Raw genomic sequence first — 22,151 nt, forward strand, 5'->3', positions numbered from 1 at the left:
CCCCAATTCTATCCAAAGGAATACTGACAATGGATTGCTGTAGATGAGGAACAGCTGATCCTCCTGGAACAGGGACCTCTGGCTGACTAGATTTATCAGAAGGACAGATGGGGGCAATAGATGGGGGTCCTGACAACACAGTGGACATTGGCAGGGATGACAGAGTATGGAGGCTCTAGAGGGAGAAGAAGGCTGTTTATCTGACGAGTTTATATTCATACTCAGATGCCACGGAACTCAGAAAGTAAGTGACTGTGACCAGTAATAGTCATATATATAGAGATTAGAAATGCATGTGAAAACGTCTCAATGTCAGTTGCCTTAAAATGAATTTTTCTGTATGAAACTGTATTTTAACAACGAAGTGGAGATCTTTTCTAAACATTAAAACCTCATTTAATTTTATGTCTTGTAGAGTTTATAATCAGTAAAAGATTGTACAAGCGTAATAATTCCTCTGTAAACCTAAAAATGTACAGCCAATTTTGAAAGAGATGTACCCTAGCTCAGAAAAATGTTATTGAATAGGTTAATGCTGTTGTAATGAAATGCTTCTTCTAATAAACAGAAAAAAAAAGGAACCATGGGCTCCTCCCAAGTCCATGTAACCCCTGAGGAACAGTTCCTCAAACGAACTTAAGAAAAAAAAATAAATTGGCTTATCTGGGCCAACTGTATGGCCTTAAACACCCAAAAGGAAAGCATAACCAAAGATTATAGGGACCAATATAATTTATTAAGAGTCCATATACATAGCTAAATGCTACATAACAAGCAACAGTGCCAGATAGGAGATATCTTCTCTTGAGGTGTTGGGCTGGGTGGCAAATTGGATTCCCAGATAGTAACCCAGGATAGAACTGGGAAAATGAACAGCAGACCCCAATAAGTCTAAAGCAACAACTGGTTGCTGCTAGTTGAGGAACAGCTGATCCTCCTAAAACAAAGACCTCTTGATAGGCTGAATAGGTTCACCAGAAGAGCAAGTAGTGGGGAATGTCTGGGGTGCAGAAAACACAGCAGACAGTAGCAGGGATATCAGAGTATAAGGGCTCTAGTAGTGGGGAGGGAGGCTATGGGAGGGTGCCATCTGGGAAGTGGGTGTAAAGTTGAGTAAGATGGTTTGGGATGTTCTGTGTGATACACACACACACAAAAAAAAAAAAAGAAAAAAGAAAAAAAGAAAAAAAAATTAAAAAATATATTATATTTGGGGAGGAATCATGGAAACTTATGTCATGTTAATTAGTGTAGCTGATAAACATTACAATTGAAATCTACCCGATGACTTTATAGACATACATAGGTGCCAAGGATCCAAGTGCAACTGATTATGACTAGCAATAATCAGATAACATACAAATCAGAGATGCATGCACCAATGTCTCAGTGTTAGTAGCAAAAACAATGAGTTTTTCTGGAAGGAAAAATATATTCTAAAATGAAATGGAGATATCTTTTTTAAATTTTAAAAACCCATTCAATTTTATGTCTTACTGGCCTTATACTGTGTTCAATATTGTATAACTGTATCAATTCAGCTGTGAACTTAGAAACTTGCACCCACTTGTGAAAGAGATGTATTCTTGCTCTGGAGTGTGTTACTGAATATGTTAAAGCTGTAGTGAAATGCTTCTTCTAATAATGTAGTTATTAAAAATTTTGAAAAAAGATTTTAAAAAATTATTCAAAGCATAAAAATTTGCTCCTTAATAATTAGTAGATGTGAAAAATATTTCCATTGAAATCTACCTGATGACTTTATACCCATCCATGCTCAGTTGCTAAGGAGCTCAGAAAGTAACTGACTGTGACTAGTAATAATCAGATATATAGAGATTAGATACGCATGTGCAAACATCTTAATGTCAATTGCATTAAAAATGAATTTTTCTGTATGAAACTGTGTATTTTAATAATGAAATGGAGATCATTTTTAAAGGTTAAAACCTCATTTAATTTTATGTCTTATAGGGTTTATACTGAGTACAGTGTTTTATAACTATAATAATTCAACTGTAAACCATTTTTGAAAGAGTTGCATCTTAGCTCAGAAAATTGTTATCAAATATGTCAATGCTGTTGTAAAGAAATGCTTCTTCTAAGTATGTGGTTATTAAATAAATAATTTTAAAAATAGATGAATGAATAAATAAATGCCAAAAATTAAAATATAAAATTAAAAAACAAACAAACAACGTTTCCCTTTAAAACCATAAGTATCGCTGGTCTTGGTGGAACATGCCTCTAATCCCAGCATTTGGAGGCAGAGAGGCAGAGCTCTGTGAATTCTAGGCCAGTCTGGTCTACACAGTGAAACACAGACCAGATGGGACTATAGGGAGAACTTGTCTCAGAAAATTAAAAAAAAAAAAAAAAACAGCAACAACAACAAAACAACAAGTATATATCAAACTAACACTGCATTTTACTATAGATGTGTAAAGGGGATGGGAGATATTCTAAATGAGGAGAGTTGCATTAACATTTTATACAATAGATGAGTACTCTCCTGAATTTTATAATGAACATATCATGTGTGTTTGCATTTGTTGTACATCACTGTATATGTTAAGTAAGAATATTTTGTACCAAAATTATTGCTCAATAAAATTTTTTGTTAAGACAAATTTTTTTTATTGAGTGAAAACATGAGAAAGGACAGAAATATGGAGAAAAGTTTAGGACACAGGGGCATTAGCCCTTGGCATTTATTTTCATTAACTAAACCTTTATCCCACTTTCTCTCAATCCCACTGCATTTTAGAAACATGTTCCTTAGAAGATTAAAAAAAAAAAAAACTCTCTATCCAGGACTCATTGCACACTAATTATATCAGAAGCTCTGGGAAAATAGTCTGTACTATTTTTAAAATATATTTTTATTGAAATTTTGTGTATCATTCACAATATCTGTGTCCTTTTTATGTCCCCTTCCCCATCTGCACCCTCTCAACCCGTAAGACACTTCCATATGGTCATGCACCAGCGCCCCTGGCTCTGACAATCTTTCCGGCCCTCTTCCCTCTTCCAAAATGGTCCTGGAGCCCTGAGTTCATTGCTCTCTGTTGCACGAGGGAGCTTTTTGATGGGAGCTGAGAGAGGCATTAGTATTCACACAAACTCAGAATAACAAAAGACATGTTTCTCCTTCAATGTTGGATCCTAGCACCAAATCCTTATATACACCACTCATCAAGGAAGCTTCTTTTGGAACATATGGAGACTACTGAAGAGTTTCACAACTGGTCACACACAGAGATTAAGTATCTATGAATCGCCCAACTTTAAGTGAAGCATCTACAATGGAACCTCTTCACCTAAGGCTCACAAAATATAGTGGAACAAGGGGTATAGGGAATAGGGGTATTTTTTTAAAAGATGAGTTTTCAATGTTCCAAGCACAAGGTTTGTTATATCAGGAGTTCTTAAAATGAGAAAATATCAGTGGCCTAGTGCTAAAATGGATTTCAGGATGGATCCATATTTTTAACTCCCAAACGACAACACAAAGCAAAAGTGAAAGGACAGTTCAAGGCTAATTAATAATGCTCTATGGTGAAATAAGATCTGCCACCACCTGGCATGGTATTGCAGACCTGTAATCCCAGCACTCGGGAGCCAGAGGTAGGCAGATCTCTGAGTTCAAGGCCAGCCTGGTTTACATAGTGAGTTACAGGCCAGCTGGGGCCATGGGAGACCTGTTTTAAAATAATAACAATAACATAACACAACACAAACAAATATCCTTGATGTCCTGTAATCAGCTGTAAGATGTATCCCTATTTTGGACCCACTAAAATGTATAAAGCAACTTCCCATAAGAATGGAATGAGTTTGTAGTACTCCAACCTCTCCTCACTCCCAATCCCTGCTTACACTCTTTAAATTTATAGCTGGAAGTCCTGATGTTGTTCCAAGTGGTGAACAGTAACAGCCAACAACTTCTCAATTCAAGTTAAGAGATTCTCCACTTGAGGGACTAGGTGAGGCTTGGACCCAGCACCAGTATTGTGAAGTGAAAAATATTTCAGGGGTAGACTTTATTCTGTGCACCCAAACTTATGGCTACAGCATATGTAGCTGAGATTTTATAAATAAAATAATGAAACCAGAAAGCTACAGACTTACCAACCCTTGACTCTAAATGTTCATGGATGCATGGGCAGAAAATATGTGACTTTACTGGCTCTAGGTGCTTGAGCTCAACCTCTGCCCAACCAGTAGCTTATCAGAAAGCTAGACAGACATGGGAAAATACTAGGAAAAAATGTATAGCTCTAGAAAAATATACACAAAAATAAACTACTAAATTAGTGGTGTCTTACTGTTGCTATAATCGATAGATATTAAAATAAGATGGGCATGAAGTATGAACAATGCTATAGAATTTAAGACTTCTACATAGACCTTTAACAATTGTGTGTATCAAAGAAGAGGCAAAGGAATTTATTGAATAAGAACCATGCCAAAAATAATATAGAAAATTCATGTCTAAATACTCAGGAGGATGAGGAAGGAGGATCACTGGGAATTACAGTTCAGTCTGGATTACAGTGCTAGCTCTTGTTATAACTATTAATTTTAAATTGATAAATAAATGAATAAATTAAAAACCCTTGGAGAAATATAACTATAACATATATGATAAAATGCATGAAGTCCAGTTGAGGGAAATGGGGGTACAGATAGGGGAGGGGTGTCTATTACTAAGATGTATCTGCATCCATGAATGTAGGGTGATGAGTCAACTTACTGTGGCATTTCTGTACATCCTATATATGTATTTGTTCTGAACTATGTCATTAAAAAATCATCTTGGGGTTGGAAAGATGGCTCAGTGGTAAAGAGCACTAGCTGTTCTTGCAGAACACCTGCGTTCGAATCCCATCACACACATGATGGCTAACAACTGTCCATAAGTACAGTTCCAGGGGATCTGACAGCCTCTTCTGTCCTCTGTAGGCACATCACAATGTGGGGACACTTACATACATGTAGGCATGACACTCAGACACATAAAATATTTTTTAAAAAAGAAAGAAAATAAAAAAAAATCAATCTTGGATAAAAAATTTCTTCTTCTTCTGCAAAGTGAAGAAGCTTTTTACTGACAAGATAACAAAGATAACATTTCCCCACCTGAGAAAAAAATTAAACAGGTTGCACTATACTTCCTCCCTTTTTTAGGCAAGGTCTCCAGGTAGCCCCAACTGGCTTCAGTCACTCAATCCAGAGTGCTGGGATTGAGGATTATTGCACACCACCACACCCAATAACTAAAAGCCTTTGAAAAAAGTGTTAAGCTCTGGCTTTTCAGTCCTGACTCAGACTCACTGTATCCTCTTGGCCTTGACAGCTTGTCAGCGTTGAGGCTTAGTAAGGTTAGGTGCATACTTGAGAGCATGTAATAACTGCTGTCTGTAATGAGGGAAAGTTCATTCCACTACCTCTACCTAGGGGCTCTGTGTGTTCTTCTAGAAGCTGTGAGATTGCAAACAACTACCTCAGCAATTTCATAATTGGATAAAAATCTCACATACTTCAAAGTTTTTTGACATGTTAATACAATTTTAATTGGTGATTTGGAATACTGAAAGAAACAAATTACTGATTCATTTAATTTCTTTAAATAGAAAATTTTAGTACAGTAAATAATACAAAGATGTCAGATGAAATGTTAAATAAATGCCAGTGAAAGCACAAAATTCGAAATATTGTCTGTCTATGGAGAAGGAAGGGAAAAGGACCAAGGAAAAGGATTAAGGATAAGGATCATTCATAATGTGTATCGTGAATCGAATTTTCAGTCCCATTAACTGACTAAACTATATTGAGCACAATTTACCATTATTTTTAGGATTGCCTATTTGTCTAGTGTGCTTCATAAGTGTATTATGTAATTTATTATTAATGTATATTTTATTGAATTTTGGGGCATTTCAGACAATGAATATTAATCATATTTAGAACCCTCCTTTATTCAAGCTACTCAATACCCCAACCACTGGATTTCTTGCATTCTGTGATATATGTTAAGATCTATCCAGTCAAGATTTTGTACCCAGATGTCCCCCTGTACAGTTCATCCACTGTAGTCTAGTCAGCATATCTAGAGTCACTCTTTTACAAAACACCAACTCTCACTGACCCAGCAGTATTCAGGTGCTAATAGTTCCTCAACTAAGTTTGGGGCCTGTTGCCCATTTCCCCAAATCTATGTTGAATTTTTGTCTGATTGAGTCAGTATGGATCTTGTGCATACTGTCACCATTGCTGCAAGTCCACATGAGTAAGTTTCAGAGGCTCAGAAATCTCTGTTTTCTTATGATCATGCACAAAACCTGGTTCTCCCATTCTTTTTGCCCCATCTTTCACAATGGTCTCTGCATAATGGGTAGGTGAGGTTTAATATAGGAATCCTATACAGGGATGCACACTCTACAGCCTCTTAATCTGTACAACCTGTGACCTTCTGTGTACATGGCAGTGTGTTGAATGAGGACTTTTCACTGGTGAGTGTGAGGGATGTATTAGTATTCTCTCTACCCTCTGTTCTGCTATGTTCCATGTGCCTTGTATGTACAGGTTTGATTGTAGGTGTGTCACTTAGGGCTGGGAATCTCTCAAACATATATTCTCTGTGTGGGATTAGTTTTGGAACTCCAAATGTAATAGCCTTCATTTACTGCAGAATGAAGCTTCTTTGAAGAGTGGATATTTGTTTGTAAATATGAGGATCCATATTTACTTTTTAAAATAATTTATTGAGAATTTCACACATGTGTATAAGGTGTTTGGATCAAATTCATGCCCACTCCCTCCCTTCCAACTCCTCCTATATCTCCCCATCACTTTTTTTCTGATAACTTCATGTACTCTTTCTTCTTTTTTTATATGGATCTTTTTGCTACTCTAACATTCCCCCTCATCAGAAGAGATAACCCTAAAATCTTTTAAGGATTAGGTAAAAGCTCCTAAATATTTTTGACATTTTTGGACTTTGGAACAAAGTAGGTTACTAAGAGGCCCAAGGACATTGTGACTTTTAGCCAAGAAACTGGCTACTTTTCTTTGTGGTCTTTTTACCCTAACTGCCTAGCCAAATCCTACCCCCTATTCTTATTACATCATCCTTTGAAGAGGTTACCCAGCTTGTGGATAGGGAATTGGGTCACAGACCACTCTGGCTTCTTCCATGCTGAGCATGGACGCAAGGTGAGGGAATTGGCATACCCCTTCAGTGGGTCTATCTAAAAGACTCCCAAATTGCATAGCTCTTATCTCTAGCCACTCCAACATCTATCAGAATACCTGAAAGCAAATCTTAAATCCATCATTCTAAAGTCCAGCCTTGGCAGACAGAAAAAAAATGAGGAAGAACCCATTAGAAGGATGCTTTTGGAAGCCCTTGTCAAGAAATTCCAATGGACTCTCACATGAACAATTGAAAATTGCCCTGTTCTTTTTCTCTAGTTCCCTGTCTAGAACCTGTAATGCTAATTGCTCTTGCCTTTATTTCTCTTTCACATCTCCTATTCCTCAGTCGATGATCCATATTTACCAGAGAGTAAAAAATTAATTTGTCCAGTGATGTAACAAAGATAGGATTTTCTCTAGGATATATGACCTTTTTAGCCATTTGTATTTGTCTATATTTTACTGAGTTCCCTCCCATTGAGATGCTATTGATTATCCCGAAGATAAAAGGGTCACTACTTTTAAGTTCTGATAGTCAATCAAGGGTTATGGCAATAGCCTGCTATTTTAGGAGTCTCTTGGACTAACCTGACCAATAACTCCAGGGATGAATTCTCCAATCTGGCATTGTTCCTTGTTAAGCTGCCTTCAGCTATAAACATAGACTCACATGGACATACTATATTTGTACTCATATAGATATTTACTTTGGCGGAAGAATTCTCTTGTGGATAATGAATTTAAGCAGAATAATGGACATCTTTGAATTGTGTATGATTATAACCAAATACTATGCCCAAGTCACTAGAATTTGTAAAAAGTGATTTAGCATTCAATGAATGAAATGAACAAAGTAACATACATTGTCAGGTAGAGAAATGTTTCCTGCCATTGATTTCATGGGAAAGTTTACAAACAATGCTGGAGCATAATAATAGTAGGTGCTCACAAGTAAATAATTTTGAAAAGGATCAGGATATGGACACAGCCAGAAGTACAGCTATGACTCATACAGTTGTTTTCCAAACTATTTTTTTTAACAATGAATATATGATTATGATTAAAATCTTTATGATTTTATAGAAAGTTCACAAAAGTGTACTGGTATGATTTTACTTGTTTCTATTCCTTGAACTCTTTTATTCTGTACATCTGTCAACTTAGCTATTAAAATATTTAAATATCCCAATATCCTCATATTATTAATTGTTCTGTCCCTTACCCTCAAGATATGGCTTTAGTCCAGTATCTAAGTCCAGATGCCTGCATAGCAGGTGGCCTACAAGACCCAGTTTGGGTCTAGTAGAGCACCAGCTGTTAAAATATTATGACAATCACCCCTGTGTATACCTGCATTTCCATACAAAATATCTATACATATATCTTAATACAAAAACACACAAACTCTAGTTATAACCTCCTACATGCCCTTTAGCAAGCATTTTCTCTAGGAAAACAGCTCAATCAGGAACTTCAATAGCCTTAGTCCTCTCATTGTAATGTCAGGACCCTCTTCTTTCCTCTCCTTTACATAGCACAGAGTTTAATCCAAATATTTACATCCCTATTGTCACTGCATTTCTGTTTTGTTTCATATTTTAAAATATGAAATGTCACTATTTTCAAGGGATCAAGCATTTAATTGACAATCTAAAGGTCATGTTGTTGTCCTCAGACACATTCTCATTGGAGTGATCTGTGTTGCATACTTCTCAGAACCCACAACAGGAGCTGTAGAGCTTGTCCATAGGGGAATGATTCAGAGAAAGGGTCACAATCCTGCCAATAATAGCTTGACAATATTATTGTGAGCAAACACTTTTTCAGTGTTTTTTTTTTTTGTCCATCTCACTCATGGCCAGATGAACCAGTCCTCATCATTCTTGGTATCCAAACTGTCATGATCTTCTTGATGTACTAGGAGCTGAATATGAGGTTGGTCTATGAAAACTTGGGGGCATCTAGATGAAAAGGCTGTAAGTACTACTTTTAACTTCATGCCCTCTACTTCATTTTTGCATTGATATGCCAAATTTAGGGCTCAGTCTTGGGTCACTAGTAAGCTTTGTCCCAGCCTCCATATTTGGTCATTTCTCATATAAGTTGATGAGACCATATAGCCTGTCATTTCCCAAAACTTCAATTTACAGCCAACTGCCTACTCTGAACCTCTATTCAAAGCAGTCCTTAGGTGGTCATTAAAGGTCTGTCCTCACAGCTTCACAAAACTAATCATGACCCCATTATCATACATTATTGTGACCTTATAGAATTTAATTTTCTTTTTGATTATCTTCCCTAAGTAAAAGTTGACTTCATGTATTGAGACAAGAATTACAGACAAGAATGCATTTGAACATTCCTCATCTCCATTAATAATACTCATAATATGCATGTCATTCTTTTTCCATGAAAATTTGTTTAGAAGTTCCAAGTGTCTAAAGCCAGTTCAATAAAAATAAACCAATTTATATATTTTAGAATGCTTGAAAATTGTAAACATAACCTTACCTCATGAAAATATATGTAGCCTTGGAGAGTACTTTTAAGCAATGCGTATTTCAATTGTATATTTGTGCGCTGCCTGCAAAACGTCTTTATGATCTTTCTACCCCTTCCTCCATATGCACACCAATATGGCCCACCCACCAGATTTCATGCATTTTGTCATAAAGGTTAAGGCCTATTGATTCAAGTTCCATACCCAAATGTCCCTCAGTACAAGTTCATCCAGCGGAATGTACTCAGCCTATTTGGAGCCTCTCCTTTAACTATCAACTCTCCTTCCAGCAGTAATCAGCTTCCAAAAATTCTTTGGAGAAATTTGTGGTCTGCTTCCCATTTCCCCAGTTCTATGTTAAGTTTTTGTTTGATTGATTGGCACGGGTCTTGTGCATGCTGACACAATTTCTGCAAGTTCATATGAGTGTGTTCCCAGAAGACTGGACAACTTTGTTTCCTTATGAGCATGGACCAATCCTGACTTTTACAATATTTCTGCCCCTTCTTCTGTAATGGTACCTATATCATGAGGGGTTGAGGTTTCACATAGGAGTCTTATCCAGGGACATGATCTCTGGAGTCTCTTCTCTGCATTTTGACAACTTGTAGCATTCTGTGTGCATTGCACTCTGTTGTATGAGATAACTTTGCTGGTGAGAATTGAGGGATGCATTAGTATTCTCTCTATCCCCTGTTCCAGTGTGTTCCATGAACCTTAGGTGTACAGGTTCCACTGTAGATGTGTCACTTAGAGATGGGATCTCTCAGATGCTTGTGCTTTCTGTGTGAACAGTTATGAAACTATGTATTAGCCTCCATCTGTTACAGATAGAAACTTCTTTGATAAGTGGTGAATGGTACAGTAGTCTGTAAATATAAAGATCCATATTTAGCATACAGTAAGAAATTAAGTTTTTCTGGGATATTAAAGTTGGAGGATTTTATGTAGGATATATGACCTCTCCAGCCATATGTATTTGGATATATTTCCAGTGTGTGTCATGAATTCCCTCCCATTGGGAGGGCTTTAAGTCCAAGTAGATAGCTATTGATTTTCTCCAAGATAAAAGTGCCAATATTAAACCAATATAGTTTGTTGTGCAGTCATTGTTGTGGTTATTGGGGTTTGAAGCTGCAGTTGGCCCACTGATTGATTTTTTTGCTTAACAGCTTGCATACTATCCTCCAGAACTATGAGAGCTAGTCTTCAGGGAGATGATTTCCAGGTCATTTGAGCTCCATTGCTGGAAGTCTTGTGTCTGAAATATGTCATGTCTTACTTTCAAATTCTGGGAGGTTTTCAAGAGCTGTGGCATTAGCCTGTATTATTTGAGGATTCTCTTGGACTACACTGACTAGTACCTTGAAGGTAGGTTTCTCCTGTCTGGCACTGTGTCCCTTGTATAAAGCCTTAGGTACACACATGCATTCATGTACAGATATTGTATGTGTATTTTTTAATAGATTTTTCCCTTCTGGTTTTTCATACCACATAAGCTTTATTTATTCCTCTTCATTCTTATGCTCTCCAAAATGCCCCCTCCCTCACCAGCTGAAATACCCATGTTGCTCCAATTTGTACTTGATAATACCTGTCTCCTATTTCCCTCCTCTGTTGAGCAAATTTTTCCCTTATACCCACATGGTCCTTTATCTATCCTTCCCTCCTCCCTTCCCAGTTGAATACCACAATTTTCCCCATTCCACTTTTGTTAACATATGCTTCCTATTGTCTCCCTCAGGCTCTTTCTTTCTTTTTATATCCATGGTTCCTTTCCATTTTCATGGCTTCTGTGCTTACATCACTATATATACTCACGTGTAACAATTTGGAGCTAAGAATCACAAGTGAGGGAGAACATATGTTATTTGTTCTTCTGAATCTGTGTACTTAATATATCATTTCCAGTCCCATACATTTAGCGACATTTTTCAGGATTTTTTCTTTCTTTAATACCGAGTAGAATGTCATTATGTAAAGGCATTATATTTTCATTATCCATTCATCAGTTGAGGAATGTTTATGTTGTTTCTATTTCTTATTGTGAAAAGATGAGCAACAAACATGGATGTACAGATATCTCTGCAGTAAGATGATCTCTTTGGGTTTATGCTAAAGAGTGATATAACCATATCATATGGTAGACTCATTTTTAGCTTTTAAGAGTTATCCACAATGCTTTCCATAGCATTTTCAAGAGTTTGAAATCCTACCAGCACTGTATGAGTGTCCCACCTTGTCCACATCCTGACCAGCATTTGGTAGCATTTGTCCTCTTGTTCTTAGCCTATCTGGCTGGTGTAAAATGAAATCTTAAAGTGGTTTTCTTTTGCATTTTCTCTAATTACTGGTTTTCAACAATATTTATGCTATTTCTTAGCCATTTTGTCTTTTTTGAGAAATGTTTCTTCAGGTTCTTAGGAGATCTTATTATTGGTTCATTTATTTCCTTGTTTCTTTGTTTTTTTTTAAAATACCAATAACAAGTGATCTAAGAAAGCATTAATGGACACCCTCTCATTTACCAAAATCTAAAAAAAAAAATACAGTGTCTATGAGTGTATCTAACCAAAGACATTAAAGAAGTCTACAGTGAAATTTTTAAGTCTTTAAAGAAAGAGGCTTAAGAAAATACCAAGAAATGGAGAAACTTCCTGTGCTCATGAATTAGTAGAATTAATACTGTGAAAATGACCATCCTGGGGCTGGAGAGATGGTTCAGCAGTTAAGAACACTGCTTTTGCAGAACACCTTGGTTTGAATCCCAGGACCCACATGGCAGGTAACAACTGTCCAGAACTCCAGTTCCAGGGGATCTGACAGCCTCTTCAGTCCTCTGCAGGCATTGCATGACACAGGTACCCTTACCTACATGAAGGCAATACACGCATAAACATAAAATAAAAATAATAAATTAAAAAAATGACCATCCTACAGAAAGCAATCTATAGATTCAATGCATACCAATAAAAATTCCCATGCCATTCTTCAAAGAATCAGAAAAAAAGACATCATAAAATTCATATGGAATTACAAAAGATAGTGAAAAGCTAAAGCAAACTTCAACCAAAAGAGCAATGCTGCGGGGATTATCATACCAAATCTCAAATTAAATTAAAGAACTACAGTCATAAAATCAACATGGTACTGGCACAAAAAGCAGACCCATAGATCAAAGACCATAATAGAAGACCCAAATATGAGTGCATGCAATTTCAGCCAGCTGATATTTGACAAAAGTGCCAAGAACACACAATGGAGGAAAGACAGCATCTTCACAAATGGTGCTGGCAAAACTGAATCTCCACCTGTAGAAGAAAGAAATAAGACCCTAATCTTTTACTGGACACAAAAGTTAACTTCACATGGATCAAAGACCTCACTTGAAACCTGAAACTCTGATACTTTAGAAGTAAACATTGACAGTACCCTAGAAGATAAAGTTGTAGGAAAGGGCTTTCAAAATTTGACATCAGTTGCTCATGATTTAAGGTCAACATTAGGTAACTGGGACCTCACTAAACTAAAAATTTTCTGTACAGCAAAAGAAAGAACCAAAGAATTGAGACTGAAACCCATAGAGTGGAAGAAATTAAGCAAATGTGATATAGAAGTACAGAAAGCAAGAGAGTGGCATAAAAGAAAAGTGTGTTGTTATGAACAGTTGAATTTTATGTCACCTTTCTGGTGAATTTATCAATGAAGCATCCTTTATCTTAAAATATCTGAATCTCAAAAGGTCAACCTATTGTAAAATGCTAGTTCATTTTTCTTCAAAGCTCTTAGGAATGTTAGTATGTGTCTGTGCGAGGGTGTGTATGTGTATGTTTTATATAAGGTCTGGCCATATAGCCAGACTGGCTTCAGATTCCTTATCCTCCTGAAGCATCCCAAGTTCTATGATTACATTTGTGCTGCTTGCCAAGACAAACTGTAAGCTTGAAGTGGAGAAGAATGAAATGGTTTGACATTCCATAGACGCTCAACCAATACTATTGCCCCTGGTCTTGGTTACTCCACAGAACTTCATAGTATAACCCTACTGCAAACAATACTACATAGACAAACTGTAGCACAAAAAGGAAAAGTCAGGCTTGTGCTGAATTCAAAGCCTCATCTCTACTATCTAATTTTCATACTCCTGGAAAGTACTATGCAAAGTACTTAAGGGAAAAATTTATCATGCCCCTTGTCCAGCTGTGAATCCTATGAGTTACAAAAACTACTGGCTTGGAAGATATGCCCACTGGTGAAATCTTGGCATAAATATTATAGGAGTAACCAAATAATTTTTAATTTGATTCAAAGTCAACTTCTTAGGATGGAGCCCATACTTGACATTGACAGCAGGTCCAAGATTCTGAGTCTATACAGGCCAGAGACCCTGGGAGAATGCTTAATATAATTATTCTGCTAAATAGATATTAAACTGATATAAATACTTATATAAAACAATATTAAATTGGTTTCTAAATACTTTTGTTATACCTATATACTAATACATATCTTAACTCTCAGTAGAGAAGATACCAATGGTGATTAACCCAGAAAACCATAACTGACCAACGTGCAGAGAGAAAGTGTATGCAAAGTTCTTATCCCTGAATAAAAACCTATATCAAACTTTTGCCCCACAAAGCTCAAGGATCATTGCAAAGGAGGAAGCTCAAACATTGTAAGGAAAAAAATTTGTGCATCACCATAAGGAAAGAGAGTTTTCCAGACAACTGATAAGGTACAGATATGTACTCACTGCATGGTGTCAGCATGAACATGTTCTACTAAAGTTCAAGTCAGACAAAATCCCACCATAGGCAAGGGGAAGTGGGTAAGAAACTCAGTCTTATCTAAGGAACTACTGGAAATCAATGAATACTGGGAAGGGAAGATTCAGTTTCATTTAAGGGTGAGACTTTTAGTGGATTGATTGACCAAGCTCCAGTCAACGAACCCACAGAAGGACCTTTGGGGACACAAACTGACTCTATAGGCCTTTATATATTAGTGTAGATAAAAACAATTTGGTGGGGGTTTAGGAAGGAGTAATACAGATATCAGAGGGAATCTGGAATGATTACTATATATTACATGAAATTTTTTAAAATCCTAGTTGTAATATATTCAAATGTAATAAAATCAAGGTTCTATGATTTAAAAAAAAGAATTGCATGGGTTTGTTGATATTTAATCCCCATGGCTTTGACAATAAATTCCCAAATTGTACTTACGTAAACAGCTCTATATACTTGAAAAGATACTCATAGCTAAAATAAATCTGAAATGGATGGATGGAGGACAGGTATCTTTAAAAACCAGGCAGGATGGAGCACACCTTTGACCTCAGCACTGTGGAGGCAGAGGCATGCATATGTCTGTAAGAGTGAGGCCTGTCTGCTCTACAGAGCAAATTCCAGGCCATCTGGGTCTACAAGGACACCCTGTCTCAAAATGAACAGAAAACAAAAATGAAAAAGGATGATTATTAAAAGGCTTTTCATAGATTCTGAAGAGAAATTGATATCACATATTTGCTAAAACAGAATTAATGTTGAAACAGGAAGGTTGCTGAAAAATTTTTTAAATATTTTATTTATTTGTTTTTTATATGTATAAATGTGTTGCTTGAATGGATATAAGTGCACCCATGCATGCAATGCTCAATGAAGTCAGAATAAAGCAACAGATTCCTTGGAACTGTGGTTGCAGATGTTTATTAGCTGCCATGTGGGTGCTGGGAACCAAACCCAATATCTCTGCAAGATCAGCCAGTGCTCTTAACTGCTGAGCCATCTTTCCAGCCCCAAGAATTGATTTCATTTTTTAACATTCTCAGTGTACAAAGACTCATAACTTCAATAAGTTTTAAACATGAATTTAGGTAAGGTAGACATTTTTTAAAATTATGTTTCTTTGTATGCCTCTGTGCATTAGCATGTGTATGTGAGTGCAAATACCAGTGGACGCCAAAATAGATTATCAGATCTACTGTGGATGGAGTTTCAGTAGCCCAGCCTGAATGATAGGAAGTGAACTTGGGTCCTCTGCAAGAACAGCAAATTCTCTTACCTGCAGAACCAGTTCTCTAGCCCCTATGCTAGTATTTTAAAGCCCATCATCAGAACCAATATCAAAGGATCAATGGCAAATTGTATTCATAAGTTTAACATTTGACACATATGGCATTCAAGCAAACAGAAACTACAAGGTTTTCTCTCATTTGTTCTCTCTCTATTACATAGGATTTAGAATAGTGAGTGTCTAACAGGCTTGAATTAAGAATTACCTTGAGACTGATCAAAATCTTGATACTGTAATTAAAGATAGAGCTATATATGTGCACACTACTTTGTATAAACTTTCAGAACACTCATGGTAGTAGTGAAATCAGATTCCAGTTTAAAATTCATATGATTCACAAGATAAAATATGAGGTTTGAAAATTAATGAAAACGTGTATAGATAAATATGAAAAGATGATACAATCAATTATATATGCATACATATGCATACACACAAATTAAAAATATAAATATTGTAGGCAAATAATACTTTTAATGTTGATTTTTAACTTAAATGTCATATGTTCTCATTGTTAAAAGCTCTCTAAAGCATTTAAAGCTGATTAAATCTGTCATCACACTAGACAAAATGTGCTAAAATAGTCTGTATGAAGCATTATGTACTTCAGTGTTAATACCTCTATTGAACAAAAAGATTCGCAGGAGATTAATGTCCACTGGTCTCAGGAGTTTCTTTATACACAATATACAGAATCACTGAAAAAAATTATGTAACTTCTGGTATTTCCACAAATTCTCATCATTAAAGTTTGTTGTGTTATACATTAACTTGGCAAATGTTAATTTTAAACATATATGAAAATCAAGAAATAATAGTGTCAAAAATTTTCCGACTGCCAGCATCTCAGGAGGAATGTTTTAAATTGAATTTTTGTACATTAAACAACAAATCTTAATCAAATTTAGACCCCACCCTTATTCATGCTCCCTATTCCCAACCACCAGATCTTGTAAACCCTGCCATACATGTTAAGTCTTATCCAGTCAAACATTTGTACTCAGAATTACTTAAGTGCAAATTTATCCAATGGAGTCTAATCAGCCTATTAATAGATTGTAAGTGAGGTCTACTCTTCTTCAGCCAGTAGTAATCTTTCTCCAACAGTTCCCTGATTAGGGTAGGCCTGCAACTCATTTCCTCCCCTTAACTCAGGGCTCTTAGCTGACTGATTTGACATCAGTTCTGTGCTCCATGCTAACATTGTTTCAAATTCACATGTGCAGAATTCCTGTGGCCTGAAAGCCTCTGCTTCCACATGTTCATGAACCAACACTGGCTAATACAATTTTTCTGCCCCTTCTTCCTCAATGGTCCCTGAGCCGTGAGTTGTTGAGGGTTAATATAGGAGTCCTATCCAGGCACACACACACTCTCCAGTCTTTTATTCTTTAAAACTTTGTTGTGTAGTAAGGTCTACTCTGTGTGACCTTCTGTGTACATTGTGCTCTGTTGTATAAGGAACCCTAACTGATGAGAGTCGAGTTTTGCACTAGTTCTCTCTCTACCCTGATTTTGGTATGTTCCATGAGCCTTAGGTCTATACCTAAGTTCAACTATAGATATGTCACCCTAGGACTGGGAATCTCTCGGACATATATTCTTTGTGTGTTATCTATTGTGGGATCCTACATTAGCCTGCCTCTGTTGCAGAATCATCTTTGATGAGTGGTGTACAATATACTTGTCTGTAATTATAAGGATCCATATTTAGCATATGGTAAGAAATTTTATTTGGCTGGAGATATGACAGAGCTACAGTTTTATCTAGGCTCTCTGACCTTTCCAACCATGTGTATTCACTGTATTAAGAGTGCCACCTATGAGTTCACTTCCATTGAGATGGCTTTAAATCCGATTAGGTAGCTGTTGATTACTCCCAGATAACAGTGCCACTACTGCACCAGTAGAGGTAGTTTGCTCTACTGATCATTATGATTATTAGGCTTTAGGGATTGGTTTAACCATTGATTAATTTTCCTCCCTTAGCAGTTTGCATAGTATCCTCTAGAACTATGACAGCTAGTCCTCAGGGAGGAGGCTTCCAGGTTAGTTTCTGCTCCATTGTTCTAAGCCCTGTGTCTGATGTATGTCCTATCTTCATCAGTAGGCTCTTATCTTCCAATTCTGAGAGATAATCAGGAGCTCTTGCAATAGTCTGTGTTATTTTGGGAGTCTCTTGGATTACTCTGACTCACCACTTGAAAGGAGGTCTCTACCATCTGGCACTCTTTACCTTGCAATTCAACCTCCAGGTACATATATGTATGTATATATGCACTAATGTTCAGATACCATATTTTCATTTCTCAGGGGGTTCTGGAGGCAATATATTTCCCTTTGGGTTCTCTTGCCTCCCCTTCCAAGATTCATTCATCTCTACTCTTTTTCCTCCCATTTGACCTCCCTCCTCCTTCCCTAGTCCAAAACCCCCCATTAACCCATCCTGCCTCCAATAACACTCCCCTCCTCCCATCCCATATTTTCTCAGTTCCCTCAATCCCTCCCTTGATTCCCTCCCTGTATGTCCCTTCCTCCTCCTCTCCTAGTCAATCACTCCCACTTCCCCCACCTCCTCCTTGATAACACCTGTTCTCTATTATCTCCCCTTTTCTGGTTTTCTTTTCTATTACCTGGTGGAAGAATTTTTATCTCATTAAAGTGCTTGTTTGTTTTCATTTTTTAGTGCCCTTGAAGGCTTCTGATATTACACATAGTCTGTAATCATACAGTTTTCAAATGGTATAGTTTCCATCTCTTAAAAAATATTTTACATAGCTTGATAGTATCCCCTGGTGTCAATCATAAACAGGACTCCTTTGTAAAGACTTATAAGCATCATTCAAAAAGATGTGTCCAAGGACTAGAATCACCTATTAAAGATCGCAGACAGGAATAGCCCTGTCCTGAGACTTAATGTGTGGGGATTAAGCTTCAAAATACTTAGAGGGGAACTTTGATGAATAACATATCAGAATCAAGTTTATTCTCATGCCCTAAGACATAGCACTAGTTCTCTTGACAAATAATAATACAGAACGCATACTTTATTGGATATTAAAGTAACCTTCTTAAATTATTTCCATCTACACCTGAGAAAGTTCTAGAATAGGATATTTTCCTTACATTTCTACCTAGATCCACTGTAATATAAATTCCCAAAGAGAAGTAATACTAAATAGTTTTCAAATCCCTATCATTTAGAAATCATTAAAAACATAATATCTTTCAGTAATATTCCTGTAACTGTATTGTATTAAGCATGTTCTTAGTTCTAACAGGAATATATTGATGATATTCTCTGTCTTTTTTTATTCTTCATAGAACCAGATTGTCTAAAAAAGCTTTCTCAGAATGAATTATATAATTACCTTTACTATTTGTGTTTGTGTTCTTCTGGCACATGGGCTATCGGGGTTCTTTGTTTTGTTTTGTTTTCTGCAATTTCTCTAAAGTTATCAATCCTAATGTATTTCAAGTTTGTACTTCTTTTGTTACATGTCTATCATCATTACCATGTATGGGCTCCCAATCTTTGGATGTTTAATTTCCTTTACTGTTACAGCGTGTGAGAGAATATTCTTTTTGTTTTTGGTAATCTATAGATTATGTACACACACCCTTCCAACTCCTCTTGAACTCTTCAACACTCCCATTCCAAATCCATGGCCTTTTATTTTCTTTGTTTTATTAATAGCCTGTGAGTAAAATTTGTGATGCCCATATTGTCATGGGTGTAATGCCTGTCACTGGAGCATCCTAATCCTACCATGGTTCACATTCTTAAACAAAAGTGAATTTCTCTCTCCAAGAAACCATCAATTGCCCATAGCTCCTCAGCTTCTCATGGGGCTCCATGACTTCCTTTCCTTTTCACACTAGAGTATTGACTGGTCTGATCTTGTGTAGTTCCTCTGAAAATAACCACCACCCTCTGTGTTTTCATGGGTCCAGCAACCCTATTAAGTAGAAAAAGTTATTTTGCAGTAGTCCTCCCCTCCTCAGCTGCTGACTCTTACAATATTCCTCCTCTTCTCTACATGGTGTTTCCTGATTCTTGGAAGGGGAGTGAGAAAGATGCAGCCTTAAAGATACTCCAGTTTTCTTGTAGCGATGCATTACTTCCGTTGTATAGACATTCATAGTGAGTGAGATGTTTCTTTCTAAGTGTGCAAACCCATTTCAATTTATCAGCTTTGGGTTATTTAATAGTTCCTGGATTTGTAAGGACCAGCACTTTCAAATGCTATTTCAACTTTCCAGAAACATGTGACATTGTACAGAATACAAACAGAGACCCATGACAGCATGGGAAGCTAGAAATAATCAGCAGTAACAGGGTAATCATTCACAAATTCTGTCATTCTCTCCACTTCAAGCCAATCATTGCTTCTCTTTCATTTTTCTTTCACCAATTCTCCTTCTTTGTTCCTCAATTACGTGCTGATTGTTTGGAATGTGTTTTTAAAACTTTCTTTTCCAGTTCAACATGAACATGCATTTTACATAACTTTAACTGAATTAAATAATAACTCCTGGTTGAAATTTAAAATTATTTGTATGTATAATAATTTGCCATCAACATTAGGATTGAGACACTGACCCAATAGTGAACCCAGAGAACAGAATTACCAGATAAAACACTACCCATAGGACAGCTTTTGGGCACTGACACTGGCATGAGAAATATGGATGAGTAGACAGAAGCTGCAGATGTCAACGCCACATTTATTTAGTTTACATCTCACTCCTAATTCCGTGGATCTTATATTCAGTGTTAATTCCTGTCAGATTCTGGCATATCCTTTAAAATATACTTAAGTTTTCTTTGAAATATTTTTATTGATATATAATTCATATACCACACACTTCATCCTCTTAATATGTATAAGCCAATGCATTTCATTATGCTTTCAGAGTTATAAAACCATAAATAAAATTTGAAATTGAATATATTTGTGCCCACTGAAAGAAGTGCAGTACCACGAAGTCTGGCACTTGACCAGGAGTTCAATCTGTACTTAACATAGGTTTTCAAGTTTCACCCCTGCTGTAGCATACATTGCTACTTTGCTTTCATTATATTTTTATTTTTGAATGGCATCATAATAATTGTAAAAATTTATGAATCTGATTTGTTTAAAATTTTAATGTATTCTGAATTACATAGAATACAATTTATTAAAAGCTAATAGTAGAGTCAGTCATAGTCACAGAGGCCTTTAATCACAGCACTTAAGAGGCAGGGGCAGGTAGATCATTTTGAGACTGAGGCCAGACTAGCCTACATAATGAGTTTCAAGCCAGCTGATACTACAGGGAGACCTGAACAAAACAAAACACAAAGTTCATAGGCTTCCACACTGTACATTAATAACTCCTTTTTAATTCAGAAGTGTGAAAGAGGTATATGACCTAGTTTGATTAGAATCCTCTGATGGGAAATTGCCATTAATTGAAGAAAATCAGTTTTCCCTATTCTTGACCTTTTTTTTTTTTTTTTGAAGATATTTACAAATTAAACCTACTCTTTGGATTTTCATATAGGTACATAATCTGGTACAATTACTCTCTCCCTTTATACCATGTCTTTTCTTTCCCTCCTATCCATATCAACTCTGTCCTTCCACTCTACAAGGCAATCACTGCTTGTGTTATTTCCTGATTCCAATGAATGAATTCTGCCTAGAAGATGGCATTTCCCAGCATATCTCCCATTTTCCAGCTCTTACATTCTTTCTGTTCCTTCCTTCGCAATGTTTTTGGATCCTTACAGGGGAATATATAAATGTCTTGTTTAGGGTTGAACAGTCAACTGTTCCATTATATCAGAACCTTGAGCAGCCATGAATATTTGAATTCACCATCAATCACAGGAAAAGGAAAGAGAGTAGCATTTGTCTATGAGTATACATATGAATATTTAGTAGGCAGTTTTACACTAGTTGCTTTAGCTAATCAGTAGCATTAAATTCCCCTCTAGGGCCAATGATCTCCCAGTCATAGGTTTTTGAACAGATTTACAGTACCCTTGCAGAGCAGACCTCGAAGCTAATCAGTTCCCTCTTGCAGAGCAGACCTCAAAGCTAATCAAAGTGTGGTTATTTATCCACAGAACATCCATGCCACTATTGCACACATATTGCAACCTTGGCTGTCACATTGGTATTGTAGCTTTTTGCGTTAACAGCTGAATGAGATCATTGATGTCTTTTCTCCCCAGGCAGCCTGCAAAGGAGCACATGGCATTTTGAAAGCCAACTCAAGGAAAGAAATTTCTAATTCACTTCCAGTTTAACTTCTTTGTATCTTGCAATGAACCTGTATGGTGTTGTCAATAAAAAGGGGCGGGGGGTCTCATCTAGTTCTG

This window comes from Nannospalax galili, unplaced genomic scaffold (genome assembly GCF_000622305.1).
Source record: "Nannospalax galili isolate Female #2095 unplaced genomic scaffold, S.galili_v1.0 scaffold115, whole genome shotgun sequence".
In the NCBI taxonomy this organism is placed as follows: Eukaryota; Metazoa; Chordata; class Mammalia; order Rodentia; family Spalacidae; genus Nannospalax; species Nannospalax galili.